This window comes from Loxodonta africana, chromosome 7 (genome assembly GCF_030014295.1).
Source record: "Loxodonta africana isolate mLoxAfr1 chromosome 7, mLoxAfr1.hap2, whole genome shotgun sequence".
In the NCBI taxonomy this organism is placed as follows: Eukaryota; Metazoa; Chordata; class Mammalia; order Proboscidea; family Elephantidae; genus Loxodonta; species Loxodonta africana.
In genome coordinates, this window is record NC_087348.1 from 70,719,259 (window position 1) to 70,735,417 (window position 16,159).

A 16,159-nucleotide genomic window follows, 5' to 3' on the forward strand; every position below is an offset into this window, starting at 1 on the left:
TTTGTAACATTGGTTGCCAACCCTGCAATGTGTCAACACTCTCCATTTCTCCACCTTGGGTTCCCGGTTCCATTCGTCCACTTTTCCTGTCCTTTCCTGCTTTCTTGTCTGCTTCTCGGCTGGTATGCCCCTTTAGTCTCATATACATGATTGAACTACGAAGCACGTTTCTCACATGTGTTATTGTTTGCCCTATAGACCTGCCCAACCAGAATGCTCCTTAGAAGTAATGGTGGCGAGACTATGTCTCACATACTTTAGACATGTTGCCAGGAGGGATAGGTCCCTGGAGAAAGACATCATGCTTGGTAAAGTAGAGGGTCAGCAAAAAAGAGGAAGACCCTCAATGAGATGGATTGACACAGAGGCTGCAACAATGGGCTTAAGCATAGCAACGATTGCGAGGATGGAGCAGGACCAGGCAATGTTTCATTCTGTTATACACAGGGTCACTATGAGTCAGAACTGACTCCATAGCACCTAACAACAATAGACCTGTCCAATCTTTGTCTGAAGGGTGAAGCTTGGGGGTAACCTCAGTACTATATTAAAAGGGTGTTGGGTTTCCCAGTCTCTGTCAGACCAGCAAGTCTGATCTTTTTTTTTTTTAATTATTTAAATTTTGTTCTGTATTTTTCTCCTGCTCTGTCTGGGATCCTCTACTGTGATCCCTGTCAAAACAGTTGGTGGTTGTAGCCAGGCATCATCTAGTTGTGCTGGGCTCGGTCTCCTGGAGGCTATGGTAGTTGTGGTCCATTAGTCCTTTGGACTAATCTTTCCCTTTGTCTTTGGTTTTCTTTATTCTCCTTTGCTCCAGCCATAGTTGGACCAGTAGATGTATCTTAGATGGCTGATCGCAGGCTTTTAGGACCCCAGATGCTATGCACCTCAGTTGGATGTAGAACATTTTCTTTGTAAATTATGTTATGTCAACTGAGCCAGATGTCCCCTGAGACCATAGTTCCCAGTCCTTAGCCCAGTAACTCAGTCCCTCGGGGAGTTCGGATATGTCTGTGAAGCTTCTATGACTTTGCCTTGGTCAAACTGCACTGACTTGGGCAGCATTGTATACTGTCTTACCCTTCACAAAAGTTACCACTTGTCTATTATCTAGTTAGTGTTTTCCCTCCCTACTCCTTCTTTCCCTTGAAATCATCAAAGTTTGTTTCTTTCTGTGTATAAAACTTTTCTTGAGTTTTTATAATAGTGATCTCATACAGTATTTGTCCTTTTGTGATTGACTTATTTCACTCAGCATAATGCCCTCCAGATTCATCTATGTTGTGAGATGTTTCTTAAATTCATCATTGTTCTTTATGGTTGTGTAGTATTCCACTGTGCACATGTACCATAGTTTGTTTACCCATTCATCTGTTGATAGGCACTTAGGTTATTTCCATCTTTTTGCCATTGTGAATAATGCTAAAATGAACATGGGTGTGCATATGTCTATTTGTATGATGGCTCGTATTTCTTTAGGGTATATTCTTAGTAGTGGTTTTGCTGCATCATATGGTATTTCTATTTCTAGTTTTTTAAGAACGTGCTATATCATTTTCCAAAGCAGTTGCACCATTTTACATTGCCACCAGCAGTGTGTAAGAGTTCCAATATTTTTTATTTTCTGGGGTTTTTTTTGACTAGTGCCAGTTATGCTTGGGTGAGATGGTATCACATTGTAGTTTTTATTTGCATTTCTCTAATGGCTAGTGGAAGCCCTGATGGAGTAGTAAAGAGCTATGGCTGTGAACCAAAAGACTGGCAGTTCAAATCCACCAGGCACTCCTTGGAAACCCAGTGAGGCAGTTCTACTCTGTCCTATAGGGTCACTATGAGTTGGAATCAACTCAATGGCGACGGGTTTGGTTTTTTTGTTTAATGGCTAGTGATCACGAGTGTACTTCCTCCTGTGTCTGTTAGCTGCCTGAATGTCTTCTCTGGTGAAGTGTTTATTCATTTCCTTTGCCCATTTTTTAAGTGGATTGTCTTTTTGTGTAGAGGTGTTGGATTTTCTTATAGATTTTAGAGATTAGACCATTGTCGGATATGGCATGGTGAAAATTTTTTTCCCAGTCTGTAGGTTCTCTTTTTACTCTTTTGGAGAAGTCTTTTGATGAGAATAAGTGTTTAATTTTTAGAAGATCCCGGTCATCTATCTTCTGGTGTTTGTGTGTTGTTAGTAATGGTTTGTATACCATTTATGTCGTATGGTAGTGTTTATGGGTTATTAGAGCCCCTAGTGTTGACCCTATTTTTTCTTCCACGATCTTCACAGTTTTTGGTTTTATCTGGGGAAAATTTTGATGCAGAATTCCAGTGAACTCACCTTGTCTCTAGAGTGCATTTTAACCAGAGCTTCAAACTGGCTAGTTCTGGTTTGAACCCCTGCTGAGAATTTACATTTTCACCCCAGATATACTGAATCAGAATCTACAGTTTAACAAGATCCCCAGGTGATTCTTATATATAATAAAATTTAAGAACCACTGCTTTACTAGTGGTTCTCAGAACTGGTCCCTAACCAAAGCACTAGCATCACCTGGGAACTTGTTGGAGCCCTGGTGGCACAGTGGTTAACAGCTATGGCTGCTAACCAAAGGTTGGCAGTTCAAATCCACCAGCTGCTCCTTGGAGACCTTATGGGGCAGCTCTACTTTGTCCTATAGGGTCACTATGAGTTGGAATGGACTCAACAGCAAAGGGTTTGTTTTTTGGGGAGAGGGGACTTGTTAGAATTGCAAATTCTCAGCAGGGTTTTGGACCGGAATAAACTGGTTCAAAGCATGATTTTAATTATAGCAGGGAAAATAAAAATGCCACTGGGTTGGAGTCCTCTTTCATGGAGAAGAATAGAGAAAGGTGCTGGGGCAGTGAAGGTGAAAGGAAGAGGGGACTAGGCAAATTTTCTCTGAAGTAATTTTCTTGAGTCTGAGAGAAACAGTGTAAGGATCCTTTGATGAAGATGAGCTCCTTTGATGAGATTCTTTTAAAGGACTCACATCTGCAGTGATTCTGGCCTGAGCAGCTGTAGGAAAGACAAGGACTGAGCCAATTCCTATCTCTATCAAAGGTGTGAGCACGTGCAGGGACTTTGCTGGTGCTCAGTGGAGCATCCTTGGGCTGAAGAGGAGACATGCATTTTTCTGGGACTCTGAATCATTTACAGTTTTCCCCACAGCTCCCACACATTTGCTTCTTAATGTCCCAAAAGCTCTCCCTGCTGCAACGTTCCCATAGGAATGTGGCCGCCTGCCAAGCGACCTCATGAACATTCCATTCATCTCCTTGGCTGGGAGGCAGCAAGGAAGCCAAATTGGCTGGCTGCTTAACTGTTTGGGCCCAAAATTCACCCTGAAAGGAATGGCCAAGCTTGTTGGACTTTTCCAAAAATCATGAAGCAAAACAGATGATAAAACAAAACAGAAATATTTATTTATTCATATGATCACATCTGAAAAACAGCTATCTTTTTAAAGGTAACTTAATGAAAACCACATTCTCTGGTTCTCCTTGTTATGAAATCATCTTCCAGAAAGGCATTTTGAAGTAATGAGGCCTTGTGAGGTGTGACTAAAAACAATCTGACTCATTTTTTTTTTTTGAGCGAACACTCCATAATATAGCCATCCAAATTAAAGTTGCTGCCTTCCAAGTAAACTCAGTGGGACGTTACCCTGTGATTCCAAAATGCTCAAACATGTGTAAAATTCCTTTAAGGGGATGACTGGCTGAGTCTTGCTCTCATTGTTTTTGCTTTCTGTTTATCATTCATTCAGCATGTATTGGGTACCTTCTGTGTGTCAAGCACTCTACCATCCCCTGGGGTTACGGTGTTGAGGAAAACGCAGTCACAATGAGTGTTAGACTGTAGGAGGTTTCTGGGACCAGTGGAGAAAGTTAGCCTGACCTGGGTTTGAATCCCACTTTAGCCTTGTATGTGTTGTGTAACCTCAGGCAACTTGCCTAAACTCTTTGAGTCACAGTGTCCTCATTTCTAAAACGAAGATGTAAAATGTGAATGTTCAGCCACCACCCATCTGGCAGTGGAGGCTTGCATGGTGCTTTGATGTTGTACAGGTTTCAGCAGAACTTCCAGACTCAGACAGGCCAGGAAGAAAGGCCTGGCAATTTACTTCTGAAAATCAGCCAGTAAAAACCTTATGGATCACAACAGTCCAATCTGCAACTGATCATGGGAATGGCACAGGACTGGGCAGTGTTTTTGTTCCATTGTGTATGAGATTGCCATAAGGCAGAGAACAATTCGATAGCAGCTAACAACAACAGATTATTCATATCACCCCCAAATACTACCTATTTGAAAAGTGCAGAGTCTATGTACTAATAATATAAAATGGTGATATTTTTGTTCAAACATGACCGTCTCGAAACCCCTCCAAGACATACAATAAATGAACAAATTTTTCTTTGTTGGCACCAAAGAGCCAAAGATGCAGGGATTCCAGACGGCCACTCTAGAAGCAGCTGTTAAGAAGATTCACACTCTAATTTGCTGCCACAGCTTGAAACAGTGAAATGTATTAAAATGTGCTGCATCGGTTAACATGGGTTCAATGAGATGAAGGTTGCCAATTTGGAAGCAGGGCAAATGTTCCTTGGTAGCCATCTTTGCCAGTGCCCAGGCCTGCACAGGCTGTGTGTGGAACTGAACCAGAGAGAACTTATACATGAGGTTCTGGCACAATCTACGCACAAATAAGACCCACGGATTAGCCTTCCTGGATGAATAATTAGGTCCGAATCATGAGAAAGACACACGTGGAAATGAGCAAGGGAATGGAAGTCTTTCTAAGAAGTCTCCACTGTCAGAGGCCACGGATCCTCAGATGAGCTCCATGCAAATAAAAACCGGTCCCAACAGCATCTTGAGCCAAAGAAAATTCTTGGTTGAGGTTGAAAAATGTCAGATAAATAGTTCCTCCTTGCTTCGCAGCAGGCCCCAGCTATCACTGCAATCCAGATCTGGCCTCTCGGCAGTCCTGGCAGGTTTAGCTTGGACCAGCTGCTGTGATGAAATTGCAATAATTCCAGGTTTCCCTCAAATCTAGACTGAGCCAAAGGCAATCTGGGCTTCAAGCATCCAGCTTACTTCACTGCCCTCTCTCCAGTCCCTCTTCAACTTTCAAGCTCCTGATTTTTTTTTTTTAAACGAGGGTTGGGGTGAGGGAGGAAAATGCTTCAGTGTAGCCCAGAAGTCTGGAAAATGTCTACTTCAGATCAATTCAAGAAACTGATACTGAGCATCTAGTAGGCCCATTTTGGTGTTCTACGTGGTGTGACCAGTTATGATACTAATATCAACATGCACTGTGTATCCAATGATATGCCAGGTACCAGGTCCCTGCACAAAATATCTTGCTTAATCCTTCAACATCACTGAGGTAGGAACCATTATCCCTGTTTTACGCAGGAGAAAACTGAGCGTTGGAGAGGTTGAGTCTCTTAAGATGTGCAGCTGGTAGTAGAAGTATCTAGACTCAAACCCAGATCTATCCTGAGTCTTGGGCCCCTGCTTGTTCTTGGTATAATACAGTATTGGCCATAAGTAAAACCAATACAACCTGTTGTTGTCAAGTTGATCCTGACTCCTGGCGGCCCTGTGTGTGTCAGAGTAGAACTGTGCTCTACAGGGTTTTTAATGGCTGAATTTTGGAAATAGTATCATCTAGTCTTTCTTCTGGGGGACCTCTAGGTGGACTCGAACCTCCAATCTTTAGGTTAACAGCCAAGCACATTAACCATGTGCACCACCCAAAGACTCCGTTAAGTTTATAGTTAGAGTCTGCCCAGGTTGGGTCCCCTCGTCAGCGATGCTTGAGGGGCTCTAGTAAGGATAACAGGGGGACTACCGTTAACCATGTACATCACCCAGGAGCCAGGCCATAAGCAAAAAAAAGGCCTCATTTAGTATCCAGGTAAAAGAGACTGGGATGAGAAAAACTAAGGTGAACCAAGGGGAGAAAACTGAGACCCAGATGGGAAAAGGCAGAGGGAAGTGTGTGGAGTATGTGGATAAGAATGACAGAGGCTAGGCTCACACTCCCCTGAGTCCCACCTTTGAAGACCTCACAGTCCTGGGAGGCTCTCAGACCTCTGCCTGAGCCAGACCTGAGTCCTCAACCAAAGTGCGTGTTTAGATGCCTCAGGCATGCTGAGATGAGCCAGTGGGAGGTAATTGGCCAAATTTCCTCAGAAATCACTTTATTTATGGAGAACTTCCAGCAACTGGCACACAGACTGAGGTATTCTGAGAAGTTGACCACAGCCCTTTGCCAGCAAGGAAAGGAGCATGCTTCCTGGGTGCATTTGACACAAGTACTTATATGCTCTATGGCATTCACAGTTCTTGACACTATGACCCAGGGTACTGAGACCTGCTATATGACACATCGGGGTTTAGGGGTTTAGGGCAGTGTGTTTATTGAATTTCTTTAAAACAGGCTCCTACCTGTTGCTGCCTACCCTCTGGATTATGGGCTCCTAGGAGGCTGCAGGGCATAAAGCATCCTTGACACAGACAGGGAGATGGAGCCTGAGTAGGGCACACTCAGTTAACATCCAGCAGCCTGTGGGGGTAAGGAAAAGGAGCATGGGTTCGTAGTGCAGTCAGTGGGATCCTGGGTTACATGACATGTCCAGAAGGACTCTTCTGAGCAAGGTGGTCAACAAACAGCTTTCAGTTTTATCTGTGGCGGCATCTCAGGCCAGGTTTATCAGATTATCCCAAGGCAGTGCCCGGAGGGCCTAAGGTACCAGAAGGCTGGTGGTAACAAAGGTCTGACATTCAAAACGGAGAAATGAGGGTTCCAGAAATGAATGAGCAGTGAGTCTGACATGGGGATAATTCATTACAGAAAAGTAAAGAGAGAAGAAGCATTCCACACCTCCTTTCCTGACTGTGGCATCTCCCTGGCAACTCCGATCAAATCATATGAGCTCTTGTAGTCTTGGTTTTCTTATCTGCAAAATGGGGATAAAAGTAGCTCCTGGTGGTATAGTGGTTAAGAGCTATGGCTGCTAACCAAGAGGCTGGCAGTTCAAATCTACCAGGTGCTTCTTGGAAACCATATGGGGCAGTTCTACTCTGTCCTATAGGGTGGCTATGAGTCAGAATTGACTCAATGGCAATGTGTTGTTTTTTTTTTTAAACCTCGATACAAGGATTAAGAGAAAATGTCAAAGTGCTTTACAAGTGCAAACCCTTTTTTTTTTTAATAAAAACTCTGTATTCTACCAAAACAAGAAGCAGAAAAGGCTTTTATTTGTCTTGTCACCATCACTGATTGCTGGAAACAGAGGGTTGGCATGTATGGACATTTAGATGGGAAACAAACAATGTGGGAAAGATTTTAGTCCACCCCCTGCCCGCCCCCCCCCCCCCACAGCTTTCCTTTCCCAAATAACACAACTCTTTCTAAGTGGTTCTAAAGAGCAGTGCAGCCAAGCAGAGGTGAAAGGCCATGGAGTCCCTTGGACAGTGACCTGCTGCCACCAACTATTAATAGTCCCATAAATCCTTGGAGTGGAGCCCTGCTCCTCTCACCCTGGGGACATCACAGGGGTCAGGATATGGTCTGCAGAACACTGGGGATCCCTAGAATTCTCCCAGTTAGGGAACTATTTTTCTTCTGGGCTGGCCTGGCTGGGCTTCCTTCCGCAGGGTCCCCAGCCTGAACTGCTAGTCAGACTCAGATTCAGCAAGCATTCACTGAGCTCTCTCTGGGTCCTTAGGCCACATGTTAGCTGCCTTGACACACATTGTCTCCTCGCACCCTCAGACCAATGAGCAATGCCATTTTATAGAGATGGAGCCCAGCACAGAAACGGGTAGTACCCTGTTCAAGGCCACTCTGAAAGGCAATGTGGGATTAGAACCCAACCTGCCTGTGCCCAAGACCAATGTTCTAACATTTCTGTACATTCTGAAGTCTGGGTCTGACAAGACCACCCACATCCCTTTGTCATGCTGGGAAGAATAAGGTGACTGTGGGATAGAGGGAGGAAGAGGGCAAGAACAAAGCCAGCCTGGCACCTGACTCTGTGGTCAGGAGTTGATAGACGCACTGGCACTGCACTGGTGGCTAGAGTGCTGCTGAGCACGGGTACTTGGGCTCAGGGAGAAAGCAGAGCCTCCCTTTTCTTTTCTGTGCACTCTTACACCTGATCTTATCAATCTTATCACTTCCATGCTTAGACAACCCATGTGGCTCCTGAATCAGGAGAAAGACAGATCCCTTAGCTGGGCATTCAAGGTCCACAACCCAACTCCTGTCCTTTCAAAGCTTACCCTACTCTGTGCCTTCTATTCCCACACAGACCTACTTACAGTTCCCTGCATAGTCACTATGCAGGCAGGATCCTGCACAGGGGCTGGAGCAGTGGCGATGCTCAGTGACTGTATGAGGCGTTGTCCTTGCCAACCAAGCCCAGACCATGTGGAATAGGAAGGAGAGGTGTGGGCAGTGGGGTATGGGGGAAGGCCTGCCCAAGGGAGAGGAAGACCCCAACCATTGCTTGACTGCAGGGCTGAGTTCTGGAGATCCTGGGGTTGGGATGCTTGGTCTCTTCTCCTTTAAGATGTGGCAGGGACCTGGGGCCTTGACCCCCTTCAGGGTCTTGGCTGCTTAGGGCAGGAGTCTTCTCCAATGGGTTTGGCATAAATTGTAGGGAGAGCGTGTCAATCTTCCTGGGTGTGGATGGCAGTGCATCCCACGGAGGAATCGAAGCACAAACATTTACTGAGGGCTGACAAGCCCAAAAGCCAAACCCGTCAATTTTGACTCATAGTGGCCCTATAGGACAGAGTAAAACTGCCCCACAGGGTTCCAAGGCTGTAATCCTTATGGAAGCAGGCTGTCATATCTTTTTCCCCACAGAGTGCCTGGTGGGTTCAAATCATTAGCCTTTTGGTTAGCACCCAAGCGCTTTAAACACTACACCACCAGGTGAGGTGCCGGGAATTGTGCTGGGGGCTGAAGTCCCAGCAAGCACACTCAGAGATGGAAAGTCTGCTTAAGATGTCATGTCTTCAGACAAAGACTAGGAATTGAGGGGCTTGTTTCATTGGCCTAGGGGGCCCTGGTGGCACAGTGGTTAAAACACTCTGCTGCTAACTGAAAGGTCAGCGGTTTAAACCCACCAAAAGATCAGAGGTTCAGACCCAAGAGCTGCTCCATGGAAGCAAGATGTGGCAGTCTGCTTCCATAAAGATTACAGCCTTGGAAACCCTATGGGGCAATTCTACTTTGTCCTATGGGGTTGCTATGAGTCAGAATCGACTCAATGGCAACAGGTAACTGGTTTGATTGGCCTGGTGTGAGAACTGGGATTCCTAAGCTTATAACCAGTTGCCATCGAATTGACTCTGGCTCATGTTGACCCTGTATGTGTCAGAGTAGAACTGTGCTCCACAGGGTTTTCAATGGCTGATTTTTCAGAAGTAGATCACCAGGCTTTTCTTCTGAGGAGCCTCTGGGTAGATTAGAACCTCCAGAGTTTGGGTTAGCAGCTGAGCACATTAACCATTTGTACCCCTGAAGGACTCTGTTAAGTTTATGCTTAGGGTCTGCCCAGGTAGGGTCCTCTTATCAACAACGCTTGAAGGGCTCTAGTGAGGATAACAGGGGGATATACTGGGAATTACTGATCTCACGCTCTGAGAGCCTTACCTGGTTCCAGTATGGGGCTGGAAGGATCAGCGAGCTATGGGGGAAGTTATCTCTGCCCTGGCTTAGGCAGTATCCCTCTCCTGCCAGTTTCTATCATTCCCAGCCTTGGGTCTCTTTGCTTCAGTTTCTCTGGGATGCTCGTTCCACAGATCTGCAGGGAATTCTCAGCTTCTGCGTGGCTTCGAGTTTGCTCTGAGTGCTGTCTTGGTGAATTAGTCACCATGGAACTTGTCTGCCACCCAAATCCCCAAATGCCTTTGCTCCCCATAAATCTAGCACTAAGTTTTAGGGTCTGGGTATCTGTGTTCTCCATCCCAATCAGCAGCATATGTACCTTCCTGCTCCAGGGCTGAGAAGGGTTATCTCTTCCTCTGCCTTTGATGGGAAGAGTCACTTCTCTACTGTGGCTTCTTTACTGAGCAACACTGGGCAGCAGCCTTGGGGAAAGCAGCTGTGGCATTTTACCATTTGGCTTACGTTTTTTCATGTTCCATGTGTTCTTTCTGAGTCTGCATAGAAACTCTGTGAAGTGGAGCTTACCATCACCCCTATTTTCCTGTTGTGCAGATGAGTGAAGGAGACAAAGAGCAACAAACGGCAGAGCCCAGGGTTCATCCCTCAGTACCCAATTCACCTCCCTCATTTAATTAATGAGAAGCCCAGCCCCCACTCAGAGGAGGTTGCATGCACAAGGTTTTACCCTACATGCTTGTCCCAACCACCAGGGCACCTGGAAGCCACTGGCCGCCCTTTGAAGAAGTGTTTGCTGAGACACGAAGACCCAGCTGCCACAGGGACCTGGGGTGGTGGTTGCTACTTGCATTGGAACATGAAGAGCCCTGTTCCACCCCGAGTCCGAGTCATCCCTAGATGCTCGTATCAGGTCACTCGACAGTCTCATGTTACTTGTCTTGAAGTATTTCTGAGATTCTTGCAGACCTCCCTCAGGCCTCGTTTAGGGGTATGGTTTTGAAGGCAACCCATCTCCTGAGATAAGCTTAGCTCATTTGCTTTTTCACTTCTATTTCCACCCCTTTGTGCTAAGTTGTGCCATTTCCTTCCATTTTCTGGGTGGCTGAGAAAGGAAGGTAACAAGTATCTATTGAATTCCAGGCACTGTGATTCCTCATCTCATTTAATTTATACCTTACACCAAGCCGGCAGGGGTTTATTTCCACGTTTACGGTTTGGGATGTTAAGGCTCAGAAGGATTCAGCAACTTGCCTATTGTCACAGAGTTAATAAGTGGTAAAGTCAGGACTTGAACCTGGGCCTTTGAATTATGCCTTTAAACACATCCCACTGTCTCCTAAGGAAGCTGGTTCCCAGCTGAAGCTTCTTTTTCGGTATCCACTCAAACTTGAACTCTGCTGTTTCTCCAGACTGGGTCTACTGAGCCTCCCCAGACTTCTCTCTTCTATACAAGGACCACTCAGCCCTTCTTTCCAGGTATTTTATTCACCAAGAATTCTAGACTGAGAGATGGAGAGCAAGGGGTCAGAGAACCCTGGTCCCAGCTTTGCCACCAATCAGCTACATGGCCTTGGGCAAGTTATTTCCACCTGTGACAGGGTGGATTAGGCTATTTATAAGGGTCCTGAGCATCTAGACCCCAGAATGCTTCCTTCCACTTTTTCCCTCCAAGCTGTCACAGGCTGGGCTCCTGGGAAGCAGGCTCTGAGGTGGAGGGTGACAAGCAGGAGGCTGATTGGGGAGTGATCACAGAACACCTGTGAGGGAGTGACCACTGTGGGAGTGGGTGGAGAGGGAAGCTGAATTGTGATGTGGTGGCAAGCGTAGCCTTCATTGTTTCTGTGGGAAGCTCTGAAGCCAGACGGCCCTTCAGAGATGTCCCAGATTGAAGCTTGGAGACAGGACTTTGTGTCCCACATTAACCAGTCATTGGCAACCCAGGAAAGGCAGGGGCTGGAGACTTGGAGCCATCAGCTTCCTTCAGCTGAGGGCACTTCCTGGAGTAGGAGGCAGCTGTGATTGTCACTGGGCAACCCTTCTGGCAGCTGCGAAAATGAGTGCCTCAGTCCTAAGAGGGAGCGGGGTGGGCACCATAGTACCCACTGCACAAGCCCTTCCAGCCTCCAGACTTTTCTCCAGGAGAGGCGTGTTGACTCCTCAGTCTCTGTGCTGGCCTGGTCTGGCCTGGCCATCCCCAGCCCAGGAGAGTCAGCGCCTATCAATGAGTACTCATACACTGCCGAGGGCTGCCAAACACTGAAAGCAAAAGCTGAGGAATTTGAAACATTTATGACTTAATGAGCTTGTTCCCAAACTGCAGACTTTTCTAAAGTGCCTTCTGGATTTCACTGTGGTTGCTTCTCAGCTCTTAGAACCTAGCCAAGGGATCCCTGGGTCTCACTTTCTAGGGCTTCCCTCTGGCTGCAGAGGTCTGAGGCCTCTGTGAGTTTGGCTGGGTAATGCATGTGGAGAACTTGCCTGTCTGCCCAAAGGTAAAAAGCTGGAGTTAGATGGTTCTAGCCCTTTCTAGGGAGTCATCTTGGTCACATCACTTAACCTCTCTGGCCTTGTGTGCTTGTTTCTAACATGGGCTTGGTACTACCCTCAGAACCTAGACTAGTGGCTTTTCTAGAGGACAGCAAGAGTTCCACCTGACCAGAACAACATACTTTCTTCTAACAGATGTTTCCTTCCTCACTCTAAAGATCTGGTTTGAACGGTACCTACTATCTTCTTATAGATTCTGCCTCTTGGCCCTATCCTTAATCATGGCTAATTAGCCCAGGGGTGGCTATCTGATCCAAACAGGGCCAGTTATTAGCATTCGGGCACTTTTTTGGGGCCTTGTGTTCATATCCTAAGCTACAAATTGTGCAGTGCCACAGTGGCGCGTAGCTTTCCTTGCCATATTCCTGCCTTCCTCTCAGGTCACTGCAGACATTATTAGCCAATCTGAAGGGAAAGAGTGCTGGGTTGATTAGCAATGTCTGCCATAGGTGTGTGAGTTGTATAGTAAACAGGCTGCTATTTGCCAATCCTGGTCTAATGCTTGTAGGAATAATAAGAGCAACAAGAACTTATATGTGTCATAGAACTTTTGAGTTCACAGAACATAACAGCCACAATTTTATTTGGTACTCTTGCCAAGCACTGGGCTATAAAATGGTTCTCCTTGGGCTGGGATGGTGACTAACCCCAGTTGGAGCATGGCTTGAAGGTAGGCCTGTTGAGGGCAAGGTAGGAAGGAGACATCTTCTGAGCCTGACAAATAAAATCAAACCCAGTGTTCAACAGTGTGACAAAACATCCTTACATCCTTACTAAAGAAAAAGGCTCAGAGAGGTAAAGTGACTTGACCAATACCACACAGCTTATGTGTGCCAGGGCTTGAGTCCAGGTCTTTTGCTTCTAAAAAGTTTTGGTAGGGGATGGGTTACATATGATACAATCAAAGAAGATCTGATCCCAGAGAATAAGAAATTTTGAAGAAGCCCTGGTGGCACTTTGCTGCTAACCAAAAGGTCAGTGGTTCGAACCCACCAGCTGTTCCATGGGAGAACGATGTGGCAGTCTGTTTCCATAAAGATTATAGTCTTGGGAACCCCATGAGGCAGTTCTACTCTGTCCTATAGGGTTACTATGAGCCAGAATCAACTTAATGGCAGTGAGTTTGGTTTTGGGTTAGCAGGGATTTGGGCGGTGCAGATAGTTAACACACTTAGCTGCTAACTGAAAGGTTGGCAGTTTGATTCCACCCAGAGGCACCTTGGAAGAAAGGCCTGGTGATCTACTTCCAAAAAATCTGCCACTGAAAACTCTATAAAGCACAGTTCTACTCAAACACACATCAACGGGTCCCCATGAGCTGGAATCGACTCAATGGCAACTGGTAACTGGTAGTAGGGATTGAGGTTGGGGAGAGCCAAGACAGAGCAGAAGCATGGAGGAGATGCTGCCCAGTTCCATGGGGGTTCTGAATTGGGGGGTAAGAGAAAAGTAGCAGGGCTTGGAAGTCACTAGAGTGTAAGCACATGAGAGAGTTTTGGTCACTATTTTGGTCACTGTGGCACTCTCCCAGGCCTAACATAGTGCCTGGCACCATAGGTAACGTTTGAATATTTCTTGAAAAAATGAAGACTAAATGAAAGAGTAATAATCTTATCAGTTCACAGCCTGGTTGTTTCAGGAATTCCATTTGAAAACAAGGCAAAGGAGAACAGCTGCTGGCAGGAAACAACAGTACTCTAGCAAACAGAAAGTTCTCTCTGGGTGCAAATGGTCAGTGGTTGGTCAGACAGGCTGGAACCTGGTTCTTCTGAGGAAGAAGTACTGCATGCAAGTGGTTAGAACATGAGCTCTGGAGCCAGGCTGCCTGGGCTCAAAGCCCAGCTGTCACTTCCCCGGCATATGACCTGTATGCAAGTCACTAAATCTCTCTGGGCTTTCATTTTTCCACCTGTAAAATGGGAATGATATCAGTACCTACCTCATACAGTTGGTGAATATTATTTGTATACAGTGCCCACAGTAATTTCTCAACAAGCACTGTTAGTATTTGTGAGGGGCGTGAGGTCATCTGAACTGTGCTCTAAGAAAGTTAAGCAGGGAACATGTGCAGGATGGATTAGTCCAAAAAGAAACTAATTAGGAGACTGCTGCAATATCCAGGCATGAGAGGGTGAGGCCTGAATTACAGCAATATTTGGGGGCCTAGAGAGGAGAGGATCAATGCAAAACAGGTGGTTTGTGAAAAACAATCAACAGAACTGACTGGATGTGTCAGAGGGGGAGGTCAGTGGGAGGGAGCAGAAAATTCAGAACTACCCTGTGGGTTTGAAAGTGAAGGTGTCTGAGAAGAAAGTGGCACCTCGGGAAGAGACAAGAGATGTCTGAAGGAGGAGCAGGTTTGGGGTATGCCAAGTGGAACTTGGGGTAGGCTATTTAAGAGGAGGTACTAAAACAAAATTTTTTTTTTTTTTTTTTTTTTACTGTAAAGCTGGGCATACCCCAATGGACCTGGGTGAGATGTTGGGGCTGGAGGCAGAGAGGGCTACACAGTAATGGAAGCCAGGGAGAGACAATTGGGAGAGAAGTTTGGAGGACACCCCCAGGGAAATATGCATTCATATTTAGCAGCTGGGGAGAAGAAAATACCACACCTAGAAGCACACAGAGCCATGCCCAAGAATGAGAGAGAAGCATAAGAATGTACAGTCTCTGAAACCTTGGCAGCTGAGTTCTGGAAGGAGGAGATGGCTGCAAGGCTAGATGTTGCAGAGAGCCAAGGAAAGGGGGATTAGGGCCAGCCCACGGGATTCAGTGCTGACCACTCAGAGAGCAATTTCAGCTTTTGGAAAAGTAGAGCTAGATTTAAGAAGTTTAGAAAAGAAAAGGAAAGGAAGAAAATGGAATTGACATGGATCTATAGATATTGAGGCAATTGTCTCAAGGAAGAAATGAAACTGGGCTGAAGATGGAACTGCAGCAAGAGTTGGCCCAAGTGCAAGTATTTTTTCATCCTAGAAATCTGGGTATGTTTGGAGTGAAAGGCAAAGATGCTGGAGGAGAAGGGACGTTTAAGTTCACAGGACAAGGGAGCTTGTCCTGGAGGAGGCAGGTGAGGAAGAGGCACCTTGGAATAGAGGCAGGAAGAGTTGAAGGGAGGCCACGACAACGGCCTGAGATGTTGAGATGCTGCGGAAAAGACATGAAGCAAACAGCTTTGATTTTCTTAGCGAAGGAAGAGGTGAAGACTTATGGAGGGAGAAAGCGAGAGGAGGGGTGTACCGTCACCTAGCGCCACTGTAACACAAATACCACAAGTGGGTGGCTTTAAAGAACAGATATTTATTTTCTCATAGTTTAGAAGTTTTGGCCATGTTGTTTGCTTTCTCGTCGGTAGCCCCGGGCATTCCTTAGTTCCTCAGCAATCTTTGGCACAATTGTAGACGATCCTCACATGGTGTCTGTCCTCCTTTGTGTGTGTGTCTCTATGTCTATTCTGGTCTTTTTATAACTCAGGTTTAGGACCTGCCCTATACTGGTATGATCTCATTAACATAACAGAGAAAAACCCTATTTCTAAACAGGGTCACATTCATCAGTACAAGGGCCAGGAATTCAACAGATTTTTAGGGGACATAATTCATTCCATAACAAGGGGCACGGAGAGATAAAGGCAGTCTATGCTAGGTGAGGGAGGACTCTCAGAAGCAGGGAGCACCCAGTGGCAATTGAAGGATGACTAAGTAGTTGGCCAACGCTTGTCCATTCTATGATTTCTCCAGCAATTCTGTGCTAGAGAACAGCAGCAGAGAAGCCTAACAGTGGGTGGGTTTGAAGAACCAAGGGAACTTTGAGTGTTAGGACGGAATCAAAAGGACTGGCAGTGGACCTCAGGCTGGTCTTTGGGTCCTTGATGGCTATCTGGAATCTGTGGGGTCAAGGCAGTGATTTTGCAGCTGTCATCAATAAGCGAGACTTTAGAAAAATGACCC